The sequence below is a fragment of the Solanum tuberosum genome, unplaced genomic scaffold (genome assembly GCF_000226075.1).
Source record: "Solanum tuberosum cultivar DM 1-3 516 R44 unplaced genomic scaffold, SolTub_3.0 scf00132, whole genome shotgun sequence".
NCBI lineage: Eukaryota > Viridiplantae > Streptophyta > Magnoliopsida > Solanales > Solanaceae > Solanum > Solanum tuberosum.
In genome coordinates this window covers 1,307,599-1,329,467 of record NW_006239055.1, presented here as the reverse complement: position 1 = coordinate 1,329,467, position 21,869 = coordinate 1,307,599, and positions in this window count along the sequence as shown.

The window sequence follows — 21,869 nt, the reverse complement described above, 5'->3', positions numbered from 1 at the left end:
GATTTGATGAAAGAAGCTCAGGATATGGTGAGAAGCACCAAAGCGAAGCTTCTAGCACCCCAGAGTCAGCATAAAAATTATGCAGACCGCAAGGTAAGAGACATGACATATCAGGCTGGTGAGCAAGTTTTTCTTAAAGTGTCACTCATAAAGAGGGCGACGAAATTTGGCAAGACGGGCAAGCTTAGTCCTCGACACATCGGGCCATTTGATATTCTTGACTAAGTAGGTCCAGTGGCTTATAGGTTGGCTTTACCGCCTAGCCTATCTAGAGACCATCTAGTGTTTGATGTGTCCATGTTGAAGAAGTATCATGGGGACAGAGATTACATCATAAAATGGGACTCATCTTTGTTAGACAATGACCTTCAATATGACGAAAAACCAGCTGCAACTCTTGATTGTGATGTCTGGAAGCTGAGGACCAAGGAGATAAAGTCTGTGAATGTTCAATGGAATCATCGTCTGGTTGAGGAAGCTACTTGGGAAACCGAGAAGGACATGCGAGACAAGTATCCAGTTATTCTACGATTCTGGCACTACTCTACTCTTACCATCGCCAGTTCTCCTAATTTATCACTTGGGGAAGAGTGATGGGTAAATTAGTATCAAATGTAACGACATGTTCCCGTCGTTATAGAAAAGCCAATGGATAAGGAATTTGGGCCAGAAAACTTCTAAGCAGTAACTTGGAAATTTCTAGCCTAAGCCAAAGTTGGACGAAATCAGAGTCAGGTGAGGTCTAGGGCAATACGGTAATTGATGGGGGATTTAATTATGAGTTTGATCATGTGAGTGGATATCCAAGACAATAAGGATCTTGTACGGCTTTACAGAATCAAATTAGGGTGAGTAAAATACCCAAAACTGATATTTGCGTGAATGGGTACTTTTAGAACGTCAAGGTTTGAAGGTCTGTTGCGAAATGAAAGGCTGGAACTCAAATTCCATGTGTCTGTATCCCTGCAAGCTGCCAGGGCGGGGTTGATTCCGCTAGGGTGGGGCCGCTGTGGCGGACCAGTCACGACTTAAATCGGGGAATAACCCTAACGTTATTTTCTCTAACACCTTATTCTTAAGAGCTAAGGGATGACCTAGGGTAGTTTCTCATCAAATTTCCATGAATTTTCACGCCAAAGGTAAGTTAATTACTCCACTATTCCATTTTTTGATTCTTAGAACTTAGAATCCTTCTTAATTATCGTTGGGGGAGGGTTTTGGCCTGAGATTGTGAGAAAACCCATAGATGAGCCTTGGGTTGATATTTTGATATAATCCGGATAAATTAGGCCTTGTTTATCGATCCTTGCATTAATTAATTGTTTTAGACCAAAAACAAGCTACAGGACTCCGGAAAGGGAAGACTAAAGTGTCTTAAGAGTATTCAGGCTTGATTTCTATAACATACCGCCTTAGGAAGAACTAGAATTTTAAAGAATTAATTTTTGAAAGAATGAAAATCTGAAAGTTGGAATGTTTTGCTAAGTATGATTTTTTGGTCAACTTCAAACGACTATAACATTAAGTACATGATGGGTTAGGTGTGCCATAGATGGAAAATTAAAGGTCTTGGAATCCTCTTTCCAACGCCACCGAGTTTTTAATTTTCAAGCTCGTATGAGGAAGATATGCTCGTTTGAAGTTGGGCTGTCCAGTTAAGGAAAGTCACCCAAATTTAAGAGGGGTATTTTGGTATTTTCCTTACCCTATCAGATTTAATTCATTTTTAGTAATTAATTAGGGTTCTAAACTGATTTTGTTCAGTTTACACAATTACAACTTACCGTAGGGCTTTGAGAGAATAGAAAAGAGGAGAAAAGCCAAGGTTTCGTCACTTTCTTGAGATTTCGATTGCGGATTTCGCCAAGGGTTAATCCCTAAGAGGTATGTGAGTTCACATAGCCTTTGGGTCATTAACCCACGCGCCAATCATGATTTAATTCAGCGAAATTACGTTCTTGAAAGTAAAGGATTTGAGTTCTTGATGAGTCATGTTGAAGTTTCCTTTATTATCTTGATTGTTGAGATTTTGATGTGTTCTTAAGATAATTGTCTGAGTTTTAAGGTGGTTTTTTGAGTAGATTCTTGTACACTAATGTTGGGTATTCGCTTCAAAGTGATTGGGTAAGAAACCATTCGATTCTAGGTGAATAGGGTTAGAAAATGAGTAAGAAAATTCGTCAAGTTTTCTGGGAAAAAGGGTGGGGAGCCGCGCCACTCAGTATGCCATGACTTTCCTTCTGTAGTTTTGGCTCTAGGGTGTACACCATAATTTTACTTCTGTAGTTTAGTCTCTGGCGCCCTGCGCCACTCAGTATGCCAGGGTCGCCAAGTCCTTTACTCTTTCCCACTTTGTTCTGTTTGAGTTCCCTCGAATCGTACCTATGTTTTCTAGTTGATTTCTACACTCTAAGGTACATTATCATGAGATTATCTATAACATGAGATCATAATACTTTAATCCATAATTCAAATTCAAGGTAGAGCTAAGAGTCCAGTATAAAGATTTTCTTGGAGTCTTTCCAAAAGTCTTTTACAATCATTTTAAACTTGTTTTAAAGACTTAAGCATTGAGTTTGAGAAAGAGTAGAGCCAAGTTCATTTCTTTAAAAAATATGTTTTTCACATTTAAGATCAGAGGAAACACCGATATCCAAATGAGTTTTCATAAGCAGTTTTAGTACCATCTCTTTTGAGAAAAAGATCTTTTGAGTAATAATCTCAAACCAGAGAAAAAGTTATGTTTTTAAACATATGTTCTAGTTACATTTTGGAAGTAGTATTGAGCAAAGATATGGGGACGAGTTCAGATAACGTAATCGCCATGAACTATGTAGCCAACATGGGTATAAGGGTCATATTTTTTAGATGATTCCTTAATGCTTTTTAGCATAGACTAGTGGATCCACTTAGTAGTAGGTTCTATACCTCGGAAAAGTATTGGACAACTCTGGCAGCGCGTGGGTTAGATGATGTATCATCACATAGGTTATAGTGATGGTTGTCAGTTTGAGAATCTACCACACAGTTACTTGTATATTCATATACAAAAGTAAGTTATTGTTGTATCTTTTTATACATTGAGTTGTTATCAACATGCTTTAAAGTTTTTTTTATATTGCACCTTTATTACTGCATTATATTTAAGATGAGTTGAGTTGAGAAGAGGTAAGCATTTCTTTCAGATTCCATTTCAAGCTTATGTCTTGTTTAGATTCTCCCTCACATGCTTGTACATTCAATGTACTAATGCCATTTGGCCTGCATCTTTTTATGATGCAGATACTGGTAACTAGGATCAGTATCCAGTGTTTCGTTGATCCTTTTGAGCATTTCAGAGTCATTTGGTGAGCCTCCTTGCTTTCTGGAGGATCCCTTTTATACTGCTTTGTCATTTCAATTGTTAGGATGAATGGGGGTCTTGTCCCGACATCCCTCATAGTATTAGAGGCTTCATAGATGTATAGTTGTAGTTCATTAGTCTTTCCATTTTCAGCTGTTTATGTTAAGATTTGAGTTGCCAGTTTGGATAGTTGAATGTTTATTTCTAAAACATTCTAAGTTTATCTATTGAGACAGTTTAGTTATGATTGTTTTCAGTACATTTCAATGTTAACTAAGTATTCTACTAAGGTTTAAGCCAGGCCAAGGGTTCTCTTAAGGCCAATAATAGTTCTTGAGCGCCAGTCCGACCCAGATGTAGGCTCGGAGTTTGAAAAATTTGGTATCAGAGCATATAGTTCAAGAGTCTTAGGGTGTCTATGAAGTCGGGTTTGTAGAGTCCTAGTTATCGGTGTGAATCACGCCTCATCTATAATTAAGAGGCTGCATTTTTTAGGAACTATTTCACTTCTTTCATACTCATTTCATGCGCTAGAGTTCATCCCTATAAAGTTTCTTTCTAACTCATGCTTCCGCGTATCTTTCAGATCATGCCTCCACGAAGAGCAATTTGAGGTCGTCCTGCTATAAGAAATGTTGAGGATCAAGGGGTACCTAATGCACCAAAAGTGCAACTCCAAGGAGAGGTCACTAATGTTGAGTTCCGTGAAGCTATCCGGATGTTGAGCCAAGTCGTGACTAACCAAGCTTGACAACAAAGAGAGACTCAACAAGAAGTGGCTGATACTTCTAGGATCCATGAGTTCTTTAGGATGAATCCTCTAATCTTCACTTGTTCAAGCATCATTGAGGATCCGGAAAACGTTATTGAGGAATTGCATAAATTGTTTGAGGTAATGCATGTTGCTGATGTTGAGCGAGTGGAACTAGTTGCATACCAACTGAAGGGTGTTGCTAGAATCTAGTTTGATCAATGGAAGAATGGTAGAGACGAGGGTGCACCGATTGTGAGATGGGTTGTGTTTGAGAGTGACTTCATGGGCTGTTTCTTTCCCCATGAACTAAGAGAGGTAAATGCAAGAGAATTCTTCACTCTTAAGCAGGAATCTATAAGTGTGCATAGTATTGCCTTAAGTTCACCCAACTTTCCCATTTTGCCCCGGAGATGGTTTATGACATAAGGGGTATGGTGAGTTTGTTTGTTATTGGGTTGTCACGTCTGTCAAGTATGAAGGGAAAGACAGTTATGCTAATAGAGGACATGGACAAAGCAAGGTTGATGATCCACGTGCAATAAGTTGAGGAAGATAAGCTGAGAGATAGAGAAGAGTTTTGAACAAGAAGGCTAAGACAGGGAATGAGTCCGAACAGCAAAAGAGTAATGCCAACCGGTCATATTTCCAACAGAAACAAAAGGGACCTGCTCCATCATCTGTTACTGCGCCTGCACCAAGGAACAAAGGTGAGTTCAATAATCAGAATTCCTAAAATTTTAGAGTTAGACCTGTATAGTCTCAGGGTAGTGTGGCATAAAAAGGTAATGGGACTCCTGAATGTGCTAAGTGTGGTAAGACCCACTCAGAGGTATGTTGTGATGGCTCCACTGGTTGCTTCAAGTGTGGGCAAGAGGGTCACTTCATGAAAGAGTGCCCTAAGAATAGATAGGGCGGTGGAAATAGAGCCCAATCTTCTTCAGTTGCTCCACCAAACAGAGTTGCACCTAGATGGGCTACATCTGGGACATGAAGAGGGGTAAACCATCTATATGCTATCGCCAGTCATCAAGAGAAAAAGAATTCTCCAGATGTTGTCACGGGTATGATGAAAGTCTTTAATTTTGATGTTTATGCTTTGCTAAATCCAGGAGCGAGTCTATCTTTTGTGACTCCTTATATTGCTATGAATTTCGATATTGTTCCTAAACAACTTCTTGAGGCCTTCAGTTTTTCTACACCTGTTGGTAAGTCTATTTTAGCTGAGAGAGTCATCGGGATTATGCCATTTCCGTTAATCACAAGAGCACAATGGCTGACTTAGCCAAGTTAGACATGGTAGATTTTGATGTCATTCTAGGTATGGACTGGATTCATGCCTGTTATGCCTCAGTTAGTGAGTTTCTAGAAGTCTTCCCAGATGAGCTTCCCGTTGTCCCTCCTGAGAGAGAAATAGACTTCAGTATAAATATTCTTCCCGATACTCATCCAATCTCTATTCAACCATATAAAATGGCTCGAGCAGAGTTAAAAAAGTTAAAAGAACAGTTGAAAGATCTCTTAGAGAAAAGTTTTATTCGACGAAGTGTCTCACCTTGAGGAGCTCCGGTCTTATTTGTGAGAAAGAAAGATAGTTCTCTTAGGATGTGCATAGATTACCATCAGTTAAACAAGGTTACTATAAAAAATAATTACCCCCTTCCGAGAATTGATGATCTTTTTTATCAACTTTAGGGAGCCACTTGTTTTTCTAAGATAGACCTCAGATCAGGCTATCATCAGTTGAGAGTAAGAGAAAGTGATATCCCTAAGACAGCTTTCAGGACCCGCTATAGTCATTATGAGTTCCTAGTTATGTCCTTTGGTTTGACAAATGCTCCTACAACATTCATGGACCTTATGACTAGAATATTCAAGCCTTATTTAGATATGTTTGTTATCGTATTCATTTATGTACATTCTAATCTATTCGAGGAATGAGGAAGATCATGCTAGTCATCTCATAATAGTCCTTCAAAACTCTCAAGGATAAGGAGTTATATGCTAAGTTTTCTGAGTGTGAATTTTGGCTTGTGTCTGTGGCATTCTTAGGCAATATTTTTTCTGGTTATGGAATTTGAATTGACACTCAAAAGATAGAGGAAGTGCAGAAATTGTCTAGACCCATGTCTCCAACATTAGGAGTTTCTTGGGATTGGCTGGCTATTATATAAGGTTCGTCGATGGGTTCTCATCTAATTCATCTCTTTTGACCAAGCTGACTAAGAAAATAGTTAAGTTTCAATGGTCTGAAGCTTGTGACAAAGCTTTTAAGAATTGAAAAAGCAGTTGACTACAACCAGTATTGACCTTAGTAGAAGGTACGCAAGGCTTTGTGGTATATTGTGATGCATCCTGAGTTGGATTGGGTTGTGTATTGATGCAAAATGGCAAAGTTATATCTTATGCCTCTAGACAACTTAAGGTTCACGAGAAGAATTACTCAACCATGATCTACAGTTGGTTGTCATAGTATTTGCTTTAAAAATATGGCGTCACTATCTTTATGGTGTTCATGTGGATGTGTTAACCAATCACAAGACTCTTCAATATGTGTTTAGTCAGAAAAAGCTTAATCTCACACAGAGGAGATGGTTGGAATTACTCAAGTATTATGACATGAATATTCTCTACCACCCAGGTAAGGCTACTGTTGTTATTGATGCCTTAAGCAGATTGTCTATGGGTAGTACTGCACATGTTGATGAAGAGAAGAAAGAGTTAGTAAAAGATGTGCATAAACTTGCACGATTAGTAGTTGGACTAAGGGATTCCGACGAAGGAGGAGTAATGGTTATTAATGGGGTTGAATCATCATTAGTATCTGAAGTGAAAGAGAATCAACACCAATATCCTATATTGCTTGAATGGAAGGCAAATTTTCATATGCAAAAAGTGATGGCTTTTGAACAAGGGGGAGATGGTGTATTAACACATCAAGGTATATTATGTGTGCCAAGGGTGGATGAACTCCAAGAGAGGATCATGGAGGAAGCTCATAGCTCTAGATATTCTATTCATTCGGGTTCCACAAATATGTATTGCGACTAGAGAGAATTCTATTGGTGGAGTAGTATGAAGAAGGGCTTTGCAAAGTTTGTTGCTAAGTGTTTGAATTAACAATAAATCAAAGTAGAGCTCCAGAGGTCGGGTGGTAAGGCCCAAAATATAGATCTTTCCAAATGGAAGTGGGAGATGATCAATATGGATTTCATCACAGGTTTACCACGGTCTCGCAGACAACATGATTCGATTTGGGTGATTGTAGATCGAATGACTAAATCAGCCCATTTCTTACCGGTAATGACTACCCATTCAGCAGAAGATTATGCTAAGTTATATATTAAAGAGGTACTCATACTCCATGGAGTTCCGGTGTCCATTATTTTAGATAGAGGTGCACAATTTACTACACAATTTTGGTAGTCATTCCAGAAAGATTTGGGTTCAAAGGTGAACATGAGTACTGCTTTTCATCCTCGGACTGGTGGTCAAGAAGAGCGCACCATTCAGACTTAAGAAGATATGTTGAGCGCCTGTGTGATTGATATCAAGGGTAATTGGGATGATCACATACCTTTAATTGAGTTTCCTTATAACAATAGTTACCACTCTAGCATCAACAAGCATGCAAAATAAGAATAGCCCACACCTTAGTCCATTCACTCTCTTGAGCTGAATGTGTCGGATTGGGTTTAGGATTAACTCTTTGAGCAGAACCCAGGTCAACAAAATGCCCACAGACCATTAATCAATAAGTTTAGTTTTAAAACCTCTCTCTCAAGCAAGGCAAAAACACAAGGGTAGAACTGCATTTGCAACTACAATTCCTAAATTAAACAACAATTAATGATTGAACTCATTTCTAAATAGCATTTAAACTAACAATTAGGATACCCGTCAACTAAATCAGCCCATAATTACATATTCATACCCCAAGAATTGGGGTTTTATCTAGACATTATAAGAAGGTAGAAACAGTTACCAAATTGATTATCCATCAACTGGGTAAGTGTAGATTCGTCCTTACAATGCTTCAATTCGAAGAATCTCAAAGACCCACTCTAATTTCTAAAAAGTGAAAAACTTCAATTCTTCAAAACTTAGGAAAAACTAGAGAAAATTGTCTCACTAGTTCAAAACTCAATAATAGACTAAAATATATGAGCTAACGTCCTAAACTAAATGTTCAAAAATGTATTTATAGTCACCAAAAATGTGTTGCGAAGAGGCACTTAGCGAAGTAAGTCGGGCTCGCCGAACCACTCGGCGAGTCACCCTCTGGTCATCTCCATTGCCCTTTTGCCTTGTCATTCAACATCCTCAAGGTTTGTAACTTTGAGCGAGCCAGCACTGCATCGCGGAACCACTTGGCGATCCGCCGACTACTCCTTTCTCTGGCCAACATTGTTCTTTCCTCCAGGGCATGGCACACTGGAACTTTAGGTGGTCAAGTAGCCATTCAGTGATGCACCAACATCGCGGAACCACTTGGCGATCCGCCGACTACTCCTTTCTCTGGCCAACATTGTTCTTTCCTCCAGGGCATGGCACACTGGAACTTTAGGTGGTCAAGTAGCCATTCAGTGATGCACCAAGTGGACTTGGCGATCACCAGTCTTGCTTTTCTTCATTATTTCAGCTCTCTTTGTTCCTTTTTTGCAAATTAGTGTCCTTGCTTTGTTCCTTAATCTATATACCTGGAAATCAAGGGTTTTACATCAATTATTGGAACAAAATAAGCATTTGAGGAAACTAAATCTATATAAATAAAGCCCTAAATGAGTCCAAATATCGGATTCGTCAACACTCCCAACTTAAACTTTTGCTTGTCCTCAAGTAAAACTCAAGTTCAGCCGTGCAAAAGGGATGTCTCAAATAGTGCTACAAAAGACTCAAGCATGAATGCACACACAAGACTCAACTTACTCATGCAAGGATCAAATGTGCACTCAAAGATTTAACTTGTGACTCACCATTATCAACGATTCTCAAGTTCACAATACTTGCTTCAAATGCAAGTTCAAGCTCAACAAAGGTACTCATATGCCCTCACAACAAAGATGATTCCATATTCACACACAATTGTTCAACACTTTATACCTCCGGAATCACACACAATTCTCACACTCACAAAGATGAACACATGCATGATTTCACCCATAGGTTTGCCCTTATTGTCCAATCAATATTCGTTTCAGCTCTCTCAAGATCAAAAAGGTCTTCCCAATGCTTGTAACGGGGGTGAGTGTAAAGGTATGGTCATTTAGGCTCAGTGGCTGCTATCCTCATGAAAGGTGGTATGAACATCACTTTTTTTCCTTCTCTTAAACATTTCCACTTATGCTCAAAATTCACCACATTATTCACTTCTAATGGAACATTAGACACCCCATTTCTTTTGCAACTTTCACACCATTATTTCACAACTTTTCATTCTTTTTCTTTTTCATTTCTTCTTTTCTTTTTCTCTTTTTTTTTTGTATGGAAGGGTTTCATCTTTTTCAAGTCCATGGATCAAGGGGGGCTTCTTCATACTACTTGATTTACCTCCTTTTTTCACCACACCCCCAACTTAGGTTTTGCCCTAAGTTGGCTATTCAAACAAACCACACTTCATGAGGATTTTGGGTGAATGGATAAAGAGGGGTCACATTTGCCTAAGTTTCTTCCAAGAAAAGGATAAGGCTCACAGGGGGTTCAAGCAAAGTTCACACATCTCACAAGGTTGGCCACAAAAGAGGTATATTGTCAATTTTTTCACTCTTTAAAGTTATTGTCTACATCATTTCAAGAGCTTGCATCACTTAGTCAACCAGACCAACGGAGAAAATTCTAGGTGTCATCACACAAGGTTAATGGTAAGATCATCATACAAGGCATTGACACAAATATCAAACAAGATTCCACACTTCCACTAGTGTGAAATGTTCATCAGAAGAGACTCATTCAATAATCACCTAGTTACAATGAGATGCACAAATTTCATACATTTTCTATGCAACTTCATTTGGCCTCATCATATCCGTGCATTTATTTTTGTTCATACAAGATCACTATTCAAGTCATCTGTATTGATCATGACTAATACTCAAATTTGTACAAGAATAGCCATAATCACACACATAAAACCTTAGGTTGCCTCCCAAGAAGCGCCTTAGTTATAGTCGTGGCATGACTTCTCCGCTCAGTTTTGATTTGTGAGAAAGAGAAGGGACATCACATGACCCAATTGAGTCTCCAATCGCTGGATAGATATGAATTGGGAGGCAGATATCTCATTTAGTAGTATAACATTCTCCTTGATCTCATTTAACATTTTGTCGTGACCTTTGACTTTACTGAGCATTAGTGAGAGTATCTCATCTATTTGTCCATCCTCATTTCCATTGGGTTTCATACGCTCGTGAGGTGGAACATACCGGTCCTTTCTTTTAGCCGGTTTTTCCAATTCCATAATCTTCTTGATCACTAAATCTAATTGGGTCAACATCGTGGCCAGAGTATGGTCTTTGTCTGCCTTCTAGTTAGTCGTTGCCATGTGATCAAAGAGTTGGGTGGCTACTGCAAAGGGTAGTCATGAGAGCCCCCCAAGTAATATTTCATCCCCCGTTCTTTTATTCTCCAGGCCAAGTCTTTTGTAGAAGCAATCCAGCAACACGCTTTCTGAGATTCCATGAGCTGGGCATTTCACGAAGAGTGCCTTGAATCTCAACCACAATTTATGGATGGATTCTCCCTCGACTTGTCTAAAACTCAAGATTTTATCCCTGAGAGACAGTATCCTTAAAAGAGAGAGATCTAGTTGTTCACCAATGCTACCATACATAATCTGGAATCCTACTAAAAATAACAACACAACGGGAAACAAAAGTAAAAATTAGTAGAACTACAACTAAGAAGAACAAAAAAAATTTATTAAGCTAAAACTTTTCAAATAACACCACTCCCCGGCAGCGGCGCAATTTTGATGTTTGCATATTCAAGAAACAACTTCTGATGCAAGTGTCTACGATCGTACAATAGTTTAGTAACCCAACCAAGGGTTGGGATCGTTCCCAAGGGAGTGATTTTGAGAATTAATAGAAAGATGAAAGTTAGTTCTAACTCGTCGTAGCTAAAGAAATTAACAATTAAAAACATTGTAAATTAAAGGGGGACACAAGAGTGTCAATTAACAATGGGGGGTTTTGTCACAAATAAGTAAAAACAACAAAATAAACAAGGATTTCTAAGTAATGAGAGGGGATCCTTGAGATATGACGAGAATACGGGTTAAGCTAGATTATTGGCTACATCATTTAGATAGAAGATTCATAGAATAATTGTGACTAGGCTAAACTTTAAGGGGGATAAGCTCACTCTCGAGCAACTTACCCCGTTTCAAATGCGTTCCTCTCGGATACCCACTTGCCACATGAAGACCAACCTACCTTAACCCACTCACAATCTCGAGTTGAGTGTGTGGGAATGAAACTAGGATTCACTCTCTCGGGCTGAACCTCATGTCGACCCACTCCCACCGGCCATCAATTTAGTAGTTTTAGTTTTACGACCTCTCTCTCTCGAGCCGGCCGAAAACACATAAATAAACTTGTATTTGCAACTACAAATTCATTAAATTCATGCACAACTACTAAATGAAATCTCAATTAACTACGATTAAACTATCAACAAGAAAGACACAATGATTATCTTAACCCATATTCACTAAATCACACCCCAAGAATTTGGGTTTTTAGCCACACATGTATAAGAGATAGAAATTTATACCAAATTGAGCTCGCATTCAACTGGGTATGAAGATTTAAGCCTTGATACATGCCAAAATTTAAGAATCCAAGAGACCCAAATCCAAATCTTGAAGATGGGACCCTTTGGATCTTCAAGTCTTCAAAACCCTCTCAAAATTAGAGCAAAAATATCAAAAAGTACTATTCTATATTAAAATTATAATAATTGTTCGATACTTAAAACTACAACTCTAACTAGTATTTATATGTTTCATAGATTTGTACTACAGCGGATCATTCGGCGTTGTTAGTCGGAATCACCGATCAACTCAGTGATTCTCCCTTTGGTATAGTTCATCGACGTCTTGCACCATCCTTCAGCATCTTCGTGCTCTGGGTCATTGGGCTACATGGTACTGCTTCGCGAAACTTCTCGGTGATATGTCGAATGCTCCCTTTTTCCGCTGACTTGATCCTTTCTTTCAGGGCTCAGCATAGTGGAACAAAAGGCGAAGTAAGACCCTTTGGTGACTCGCCAAGTGGACTCGGCGATCCTTAGGCCTTTATTTCTTCATTCTTTTCAGCCTTTTCGTTCCTTTTTGCGATGTAGTGTCCATGCTTTTCTTTAAACTTCAAATACCTGAAACTTAAGGGTTTTCATCAGATATTGAGATAAAATAAGCATTTTGAGGACACAATTTCTATTAAAAATAGCCCTATATGAGTCCAATTTGTGGACTCATCAGCGGTACGTGTTTAGGATTCAATAGGGAAGTGTGAACATGATCAATTCAGTCATAGGAATAAAAATTATCGAATAAAAACATTATTCAAATCAGGGGTAACACGAATGTCAAATGTGGGGGGTTTTGTTTGGAATTATCAACTACAAACAGTGGCAAAACAATATGAAATAACAATAATGAGACGGGTTCTTGGGATATGATTCAATTATAGGCTAATATAGACAAATGGGTAATTGCAACTATTAGAAAATAGCTAGATGTTAGTGAGTAAGCTAGGTTATAGAGGAGAAACTTTCTCACAAAACAATTTTCCCCAAATCAAGTTGATTTCTCTTGAACATCAACAAACATGCAAAATAAGAACAACACCTTAGTCCATTCACTCTCTTGAGCTGAATGTGTTGGATTGGTTTAGGATTCACTCTCTTGAGCTAAATATAGGTCAACGTAATGCCCACAGACCATCAATCAATGATGACCTTGTATCGGTTGACACAATGTTTATGGCACCCTTCTCGGGAATTCAATGAGCTACCCGCAATGTACCTTGAATCGGTAGACCTAATGATGGTGTCCTTTTCTTGTGTACTGTACTTTGGGTCGGTAGACCTAGTGTTGGTCGCCCTCTCAAGTACAATGATGTTAATGTGAATGAACTACTCTATGGGAATGGAGACTAAGCACCGAGTGGATATGGTATGATGGAAACTCTCCCATTGTTAGGTTAGTGTTCCAATGAACATCTTCATATCCCATAACTATATGCCTACATAAGCTATATATTAGCAGTGGTCTTCTTACTAAAGCTAAGATATTACCTAGTTCTACCTTAGGCAAGTAGAACACCTTTATTCGTTGTGGGGTCATATAACACCGGATTCCATGACTTAGCTTTAATGGTATATGTCAGTTGAACGCCCATTCCCATCTTGTGAGATGTGTCTTATAGTTTCTTGAGAAGTTCTATGAAGTTGGATTGTATTATGAGTTACTTCCTTGTCAGGACGTATCATATAGGAATGTGCCTTGTCTATGGTGACTTCAAAGGACTACTTAGTGTGAGTAGTAGTATGGGATGCTACTTGCACAATGCACAAGTATGACTTAGAGTTGTCTTAGCTGTTGGTCTTAATGTGATGATGTGACTTATGTAATGTCTATGTCTCTTATATGCTTTATTGTGTAAAGGTGCAAAGGATGAATGGTAAGTTCACTTTTGGTGGCCTTAAGGTGGTACCTTAGTGTGGGTGGTGGTATGGGACGCTACCCATGCATTGCACAAGGTATGGCTTGAAGGTTACTTGAGGTGAAGGCTTAAGGTAAAGGTAATGGTTTGTATGTTGATTATATCCAAATGTGAAAATATGACTTGAATGTTGGTTGTTACTTATATTATGCCTCTTTTGTCAATGATCATGAAGTTTTATCAAATGGCATAAAAGCATGACTTTCAAATAAATGTCTGTTTTAAGCATGGTTTTTGCAAGGCTTTCATAATTAGTACTTTTTATGCTAACCCCATTCTTCTACATTTTTACCAAAGTGTACGGTTTGGAGATATTGGTGTTCTATGCTTGAGGAGTAGGTTTCTAAGGTGCTTGAAGATGAAGACTTGGTGAGTCCTCATAGTTTCGAGGACAAAACCCACTTTGTTCCTTTATGTGTATTAGTTATTTTAAATCTTTTGTATGGGCTAAGTCCCAATGTTGTATTCAAAGTATTAGATGGTTTGAGACAAAGTCTAGAACGTCTTCCGCTTGTTTTTTAATGAAAATGTCTTCGATTGAAAAGAAAGTTTTAAATTCTTCTCTATTTTCCTATGTTCTTATGTTCAAGAATTCTATGATGCTTGTGTGAGACCCCTTCGGGGTCGAGTACACCGTGTCGCATCTAGGGGCTAGCCTTGGTAATGACAAAGTAACTTCTAAATAGCATTTAAACTAACAATTAGCAATACCCATAAACTAAATCAGCCCATAATAACATAATCACACCCCAAGAATTGGGGTTTTAGCTAGACATTATAAAAATGTAAAAACAGTTAGCAAATTATTTATCCATCAACTGGGTAAGTGTAGATTCGTCCTTACAATGCTCCAATTCGAAGAATCTCCAAGATCCACTTCCAATTTCGCAAAAGTGAAAAGCTTCAATTCATCAAAACTTAGGAAGAACTAGAGAAAACTGTCTCACCAGTACAAAACTCAGTAATAGACTAAAAATATATGAGCTAAGATCCTAAACTAAACGTTCAAAAATATATTTATAGTAGCCACAAGTGTGCTGTGAAGAGGCACTCAACGAAGTAAGTCGGGCTCGCCGAACCACTCGTCGAGCCGCCCTATGGTCATCTTCATCGCCCTTTCGCCTTGGTATTCAATATCCTTAAGATCTGTAACTTTGGGCAATCCAACACTGCATCGCGGAACCACTCGGCGATCCGCCCACTGCTCCTTTCTCTCGCCAACTTGGTTCTTTCCTCCAGGGCTTAGCACACTGAAACATTAGGCGGTCAAGTAGCCATTCGGCGACGCGCCAAGTGGACTTGGCGATCACCAGGCTTGCTTTTCTTCATTCTTCAACTCGCTTTGTTCCTTTTTTCCAAATTAGTGTCCTTTCTTTTTTCCTCAATCCATATACCTGGAAATCAACGGTTTTACATAAGTTATTGGTACAAAAGAAGCATTTGAGGACACTAAATCTATATAAATAAAGCCCGAATGAGTCCAAATCTCAAACTCGTCAGTTGTCACGTGTATAAGCCTCTAAAGTATTAAAATTGAATCGAAAGAAAGTTACAAGTCTCAAACGACATTGTTTCTAGAATAGAACAAGATCATAAATATGAGGAAGAAGGTTAGCTGAGATGATAAACAACTACCTCACAAATATCCACAGGAAGCCTCAGATAAGGAGAGAATAGAGAGTATCCCAAAGATCCGAGCTAGTAACCTACAAAAATGTAGTAGCAAGGGGTAGTACCAAACCACACGGTACTGAGCAAGTAAACTTCTAAAGATAACCTAAGGGAATAGAATACTGGTACTCCTTACACCTTAACCGAACCTTCACAACTACAACCTGCATAAAATCACCCCAACCTAACAGTTCACAATTTACATAGCACACAACTCAACAATAACACTCTAAGATTTACATATCTTCAACAACAAGCTCAATATTCATCATTCATAAGTTTCACAGAAAGGCACTCACAAGATTAGTAACACACAAAATCAAGTTCATCAATGATAAAGATGTGCAATGCAATGAAATGCAATATTAATTATAGTGATGCATGTCTGACCTAATGATAAACACCAGCTGTCTCTCAGTTCGCGACCCATGGGACATATCTGTCCATGCATCCATTGCGGTGTGCGACACAACCCTCGATAATAAAATCTATCGCGGTGTGTGACATATCCCTTAATCATAGAATCCATCGCGACGTGTGACACGTCCCTCTAATAATAGTATCCATTGTGGCGCGCGACACGTCCCTCGAAATGATACATCCTTCTCAATTCACATAACACTTTTCACAACCATGTCTCAGAACCAATGCAAATGACATGTTGACACAAATAATGAGGAGATGACCATTTTCATAACAATACACAATTCACAACAACACAATCATGATATATCGTCAAAAATAAATCAATAAACCTTTCAAAACCAATCTCAACACAGCGCACATCAATAATAATCACATTGACTTTTATGCACAATTCACAACATAATTGCGATACGACATCAACAATGAATAAATAAACATTTCAAACCATTCTCAACACATCATACACCAATAATTAATCGCCTTGCCTTTTATAACCCCTTTTTCATCATTAGAATTATTCAATATTGACAAGTCAACCATCGCTAACTCTCATTACTCCCCAACACATACCACAAGGAAATACACCATTCTATACACTTAACAAGGGTTGAGAAATCCACTTGCCTCAAATAATCCAACAATCGCTCCGGGACTTAAACATTCCTTTTTCATTGGGCTTCCAAATCAATACAATATATTCAAATAAATAATCACAATAAGATTTCAAAACTAACAACAATCATATTGTGTGTCTATCCTTGACCCAAAAACACACTCAATCTATAACAAAGTCTAGGGTTAAGTCATAACTTCTCCAAACACTACAACCCTAATAGTTTTCATATAATGTAATACACCCAATATTTAATTACATATCTCAATATATCAAAACTTGAAATGTAACTTGATAACTATACGAAAAGTTCCAAAATTGAAACCAATACATAGATAGTAACCTTACGGAAACCTTAAGCCATATTTACGTCCAATCACCCCATTATCATTCTAAAACTAGAAGCCCTCATTGGCCACAAAAATAACAAATAATAATAAAAATAATTAAAACCTAACAATTGATAAAAGTAACGCTGCATAGCAGCAAATAAATTTGCCAAATTGTTATTATCTCATTCAGCTTTATTCCCACAAAATATGATATAATAATATGCCTCTCTTTTCATGTAATTCATTCTTACCCAATTAATGATGGTTGTCAAAACGGTCTCCCCCAAGTCGAAAGAAAATATTACTACAGGTATTCAATCTTCAATTTTTATTGTGAATTCAACTTTAGTTTCTCTCATTTCTTATTAACAGCCCACATTGTGATAATAATACTAATAAAGTATCCATATACATAGTACCAGATTAGGTGATGAATAATTTACCTTATTTATTCTCGCCTGAGGTATGGCCTACTAGTCGGTGTTCATCTCTCTAAGTGACCTCCTCCTTAAGACCATTCCACCAAGATCAACTACTAAGAACTGAACTTTCGAATCAAACTTTGGAAGATCTACCAATCAGGAGCGATTATCAAGCCATATACTAACCCATGAACCCAATCTAAACTAAAACTCACTAGACCATAACACAACCATCATGACGAATCTTTCTCACATAACTAAGATGACATTCAGAATCGATACCACCTACAACCAGTAGTAAACTTGAACCAACCACTACATACACATAATTCACAAACTATCACAGATCTTATCAAGATTATCTTGTCACAACACAATATATTCACGAGTTTATGTTATGAAAATCTAATCTTTAAACATCGGGTACTCATCAGGGAGAATCCACCTTATCTAACCAAAAGAACGAATTGATCAATTAACCACCTAGCGAGCGATACACCTAACGATACACGACATCTAACAACACTATTATAATGCTAGATCTGTAGCTGTGAATATAGAAAAACCTTAAAAAATTTTAGTAAAACTAGACCCAATGGTCCCCATATTCAATAACACTTAGTTGGAACGTGACCTCGACGATGAGATGTATATTAAAACTGTCGTACAACTATAACTATTCATGGTAGCTCTTGTATAAGTTCTCATAGGCAAAGTTGTGTGTGGAATAACTAGTATACTTTCACTAACCTAAGCAACACCAAATCTTACATAACTGAAATGTCCAAGTCTGCCTAAGCATGTCACCCTACTAAAAGGAGAATCATAGGATCGGTAGACCCGATCCACCACTAGGGATCCATGACTTGACGTATCTGGGCGCTTAATCCAATACTTAGCATCCACGCTCGTTCAATACTAATATACCCCAACCAAGGGTTGTGATCGTTCCCACAGGGAGCGGTTTGTAATTGAGAATCAATGGAAAAGAAAAAATATGTTCAAGTTAATTATAATTATAGATATTAACGAGTAAAAACATGATAAATTAAAAAGGGCGACACAATGTCAAATATTGAAGGGGGTTTTGTAAGCAATTATCAACCAAAGTGACAACTTAAGCAAAAATGAAAATATGGAGACGGGATTGTTGGGATGTGATAGGAATATGGGCTAAAATACACAACCGAGTAAATGCTATTGATAGGAACTCACTCCAAATTGGTAACTAGGCTAGACTTTAGTGGGGGTAAATTTTTTCTCGAATAATTTACACCGAATAAAATCAGTTTCTCTCGAACACCGATAAGCGAGAATAAACCACAACCTTCACCTTAGTCCATTCACTCTCTCGAGCTAAATGTATGGGAGAGGGTTTAGAATTCAATCTCTCTAGTTGAACCTACGACAATCCAATAACCACCGACTATCGATTCAGTAGTTCTGGTTTTAAAACTTCTCTCTCGAGCAAGTAAAAATGCGAAGATAAAATTATATGTGCAACTACTACCCCATTTAATTCAAACACAAATACTGAGAAAAATCACCCCTAAATAGTGAATAAACAATCAATTAGCAATACACAGTAGTAAATTCAACCCATATTCATAAAATCACACCCCAAGAATTGGGGTTTTCGCTAGACATAATAAAGAGATAGAAATCAATATCGAAAAGTGGTTTTATCAAATAGGTACGATAAAAATTGTATTTACACGTGTCAACGATGAACAATCTACAATACCCACTTCCAATTGCTTAGAAAATGGAAATCTTCAACTCTTCAAAGCTAAGGAAAATTGTCTCCCAAAAACTAAGTTTTAAAACTGAGTAATTCTAAAAATTGGTTTCTGAAATGTAAAACTTGATACTAAACAAAAAATTCAAATAGGTATTTAAAGTTGTCAAAATGTGTGCTGCTAAGGATCACTCGTTGCAGTTAGTCGAGATCACCAATTCACTCGGCGATCCGCCCTTTGGTCTAGTTCATCGCCTTTCTGCATGTCCTTAGCAACTTAAAGCTCTGTAACTTTGGGCGATATGGCACTGTCTCACAGAACCGTTCGGGAACTCGCCAACTCCTCCTTTCGATCACTAATTTGATTTTGTCCTTCAAGGCTTTGCACACTGGAACATTGGGCGAGACCAAAGACATTCGGTGACTTGCCCAACGGCTTCGGCAATCCTCAAGCCTTCTTTTCTTCATTCTTTCAGCTGCCTTGTTTCTTTTTCCTCCATAGTGTCCATGCTTTGTCTCTAACTCCAAATACCTGAAACTCAAGGATTTACATCAGTTATTGGGACAAAATAAGCATTTGAGGACACTAAATGCATTAAAATAAAGTCCTAAAAATGTCCAAATCGTCGACTCATCAACACCCCCAACTTAAACTTTGCTTGTCCTTAAGTAAAACTCAAGTTCAGCAGTTCAAAAAGGATGTTTCAAACAGTGCTACACAAGACTCAATCATGAATGCACACAAAAACTCTCAATTTACTTGTGCAAGGATCAATTGTGCACTCAAAGATTCAAGTTGTGACTCACTATTACCGAAGAATCTCAAGCTCACTACACTTTCTTCAAATTCAAGTTCAAGCTCAACAAAGGTATTCAAATGCCCTCACAAAAAGAATGATTCCATATTCACTCAATAGTTCAATCAATTAAAGTTCCGGAATCAAGATCAACACTCACACTCAAAAAGATAAACACAATGCATGATTTCACTCATAGGTTTGCCCTTGTTTTCCAATCAATTTTTTCTTCAGCTCATTCAAGATCGAAAAGGTCTTTTCAAGGCTTGTAATGGGGCTGAGTGTAATGGTATGGTTATTTAGGCTTATAGGCTGAAAATCCTCATGAAATGTTATGTGAACAACACCTTATTTCCTTCTCTTTATCAATTTCATTCAATCTCAAAAGTCACCTCTTATTCATCTTCAGTGGGTCATTGGGAACCCCATTTTCTTTGTATTTCCACAACTTTATTTCACAACTTCTTCCTTCTTTTTCATTTTTATTCTTTTCTTCTTTATCTTTTTTTTTTATATATATATATGGAGGGGTTCCATTTTTCTCAAAACATGGGCATAAGGGACTTCTTTGCATTTACTTGATTACCCTTCTTTTTTCACCACACCCCAAACATAGGCTTTTGGCCTAAGTTGGCTATTCAAACAAACCACAAATCATGAGGATTATGGGTAATGGGTCAATTAAAGGTAGCAATGTTATCAAGTTTCTTCCAAGAAAAGTTTTAGGCTCAAAGGGTGTTCAAAAGAGGTTCACACACTCACAAGGTAAGTCACAAAAGAGGTATAATTTAAAATTAGTTCACACTCTTTAATATTGCCTAAGATCATGTCACAAAATTGAATAATTTAGTCAATCGGACCAATGGGGAAAATTCTAAGTGTCATCATGCATAGTTCACGTCAAGCTCATCACACAAGGCATTGACACCAAAGTCAAACAAGACTCCACACTTTCGCTAGTGAGCAATGTTCATCACAAGAGACTCGATTTGATAATTGGCAAGTCACAGTGAGATGCAAAGAGTTCACATATTGTCTATGCAACTTCAATTGGTCTCGTCGTAGCTGCGCATTCATTTATGTTCGATGATGATCACTATTCGAGTCATCGGTATTGATCAAACCGATATTCAAATTTGCAAGAGAACAACCACAGGTGGCAAAAAATTTCGGAAGGGTTAAAAATCATTTACAATTAAAAGCAAGGAGCACAAGCTCCAACCTTCCACAATAAGTAGTGTATAAACACAATTTTGAGCTTAAAGACCAAATATAAACAAAATAAAAATATTACAACAAAAAAGAGTCACACAAAAGGTAGGCCTCATCCCGCCACAAACAAAAATTATTTGTCCTCAAATGCAAAAGAAAATATAATATCCACAAGTCAAAATAAAAGTAAGACAGAGAGGGAGGTAAAGAGGGGAACCTGTCTATGCAGTTGCTCCATCTATTTGGGCATCAGTGCCCGCTGCATCTGTCTGGTCTCGGGTTTCAGTACCCGTAGTAACCTCATCAGAAATAGTAATAACACTAGGAGCAGCCAAGGAGGTCTCGGTAAGTGATGTCTAGATCACCGACCGCATACTCGTCCTCGCAAAAATCTCGTCTTCATATTTGCATTTTCACTTTAGTTGTCACTTTCGGTGCCATTTTCACCGTATCCGGACACTTCATCCAATGCTAAGCGTCCACGGTTGTTCACTAGTACTATAACCCAACCAAGGGTTGGGATCGTTCCCACAGGGAGCGGTTTGTAATTGATAAATAATAGAAAAGAAAAAATATGTTCAAGTTAATTATAGCTATAGATATTAACAAGTAAAAACATGATAAATCAAAAAGGGTGACACAAATGTCAAATATTGAAGGGGGTTTTGTAAGATATTATTAACTAAAGTGACAACTAAAGCGAAAATGCAAACATAGAGACGGGATTCTTGGGATGTGATAGGAATATTGGCTAAAATACAGAACCGAGTGAATGCTATTGATAAGAACTCGCTGCAAATTAGTAACTAGGCTAGACTTTAGTGGGGGGTAAATTTTCT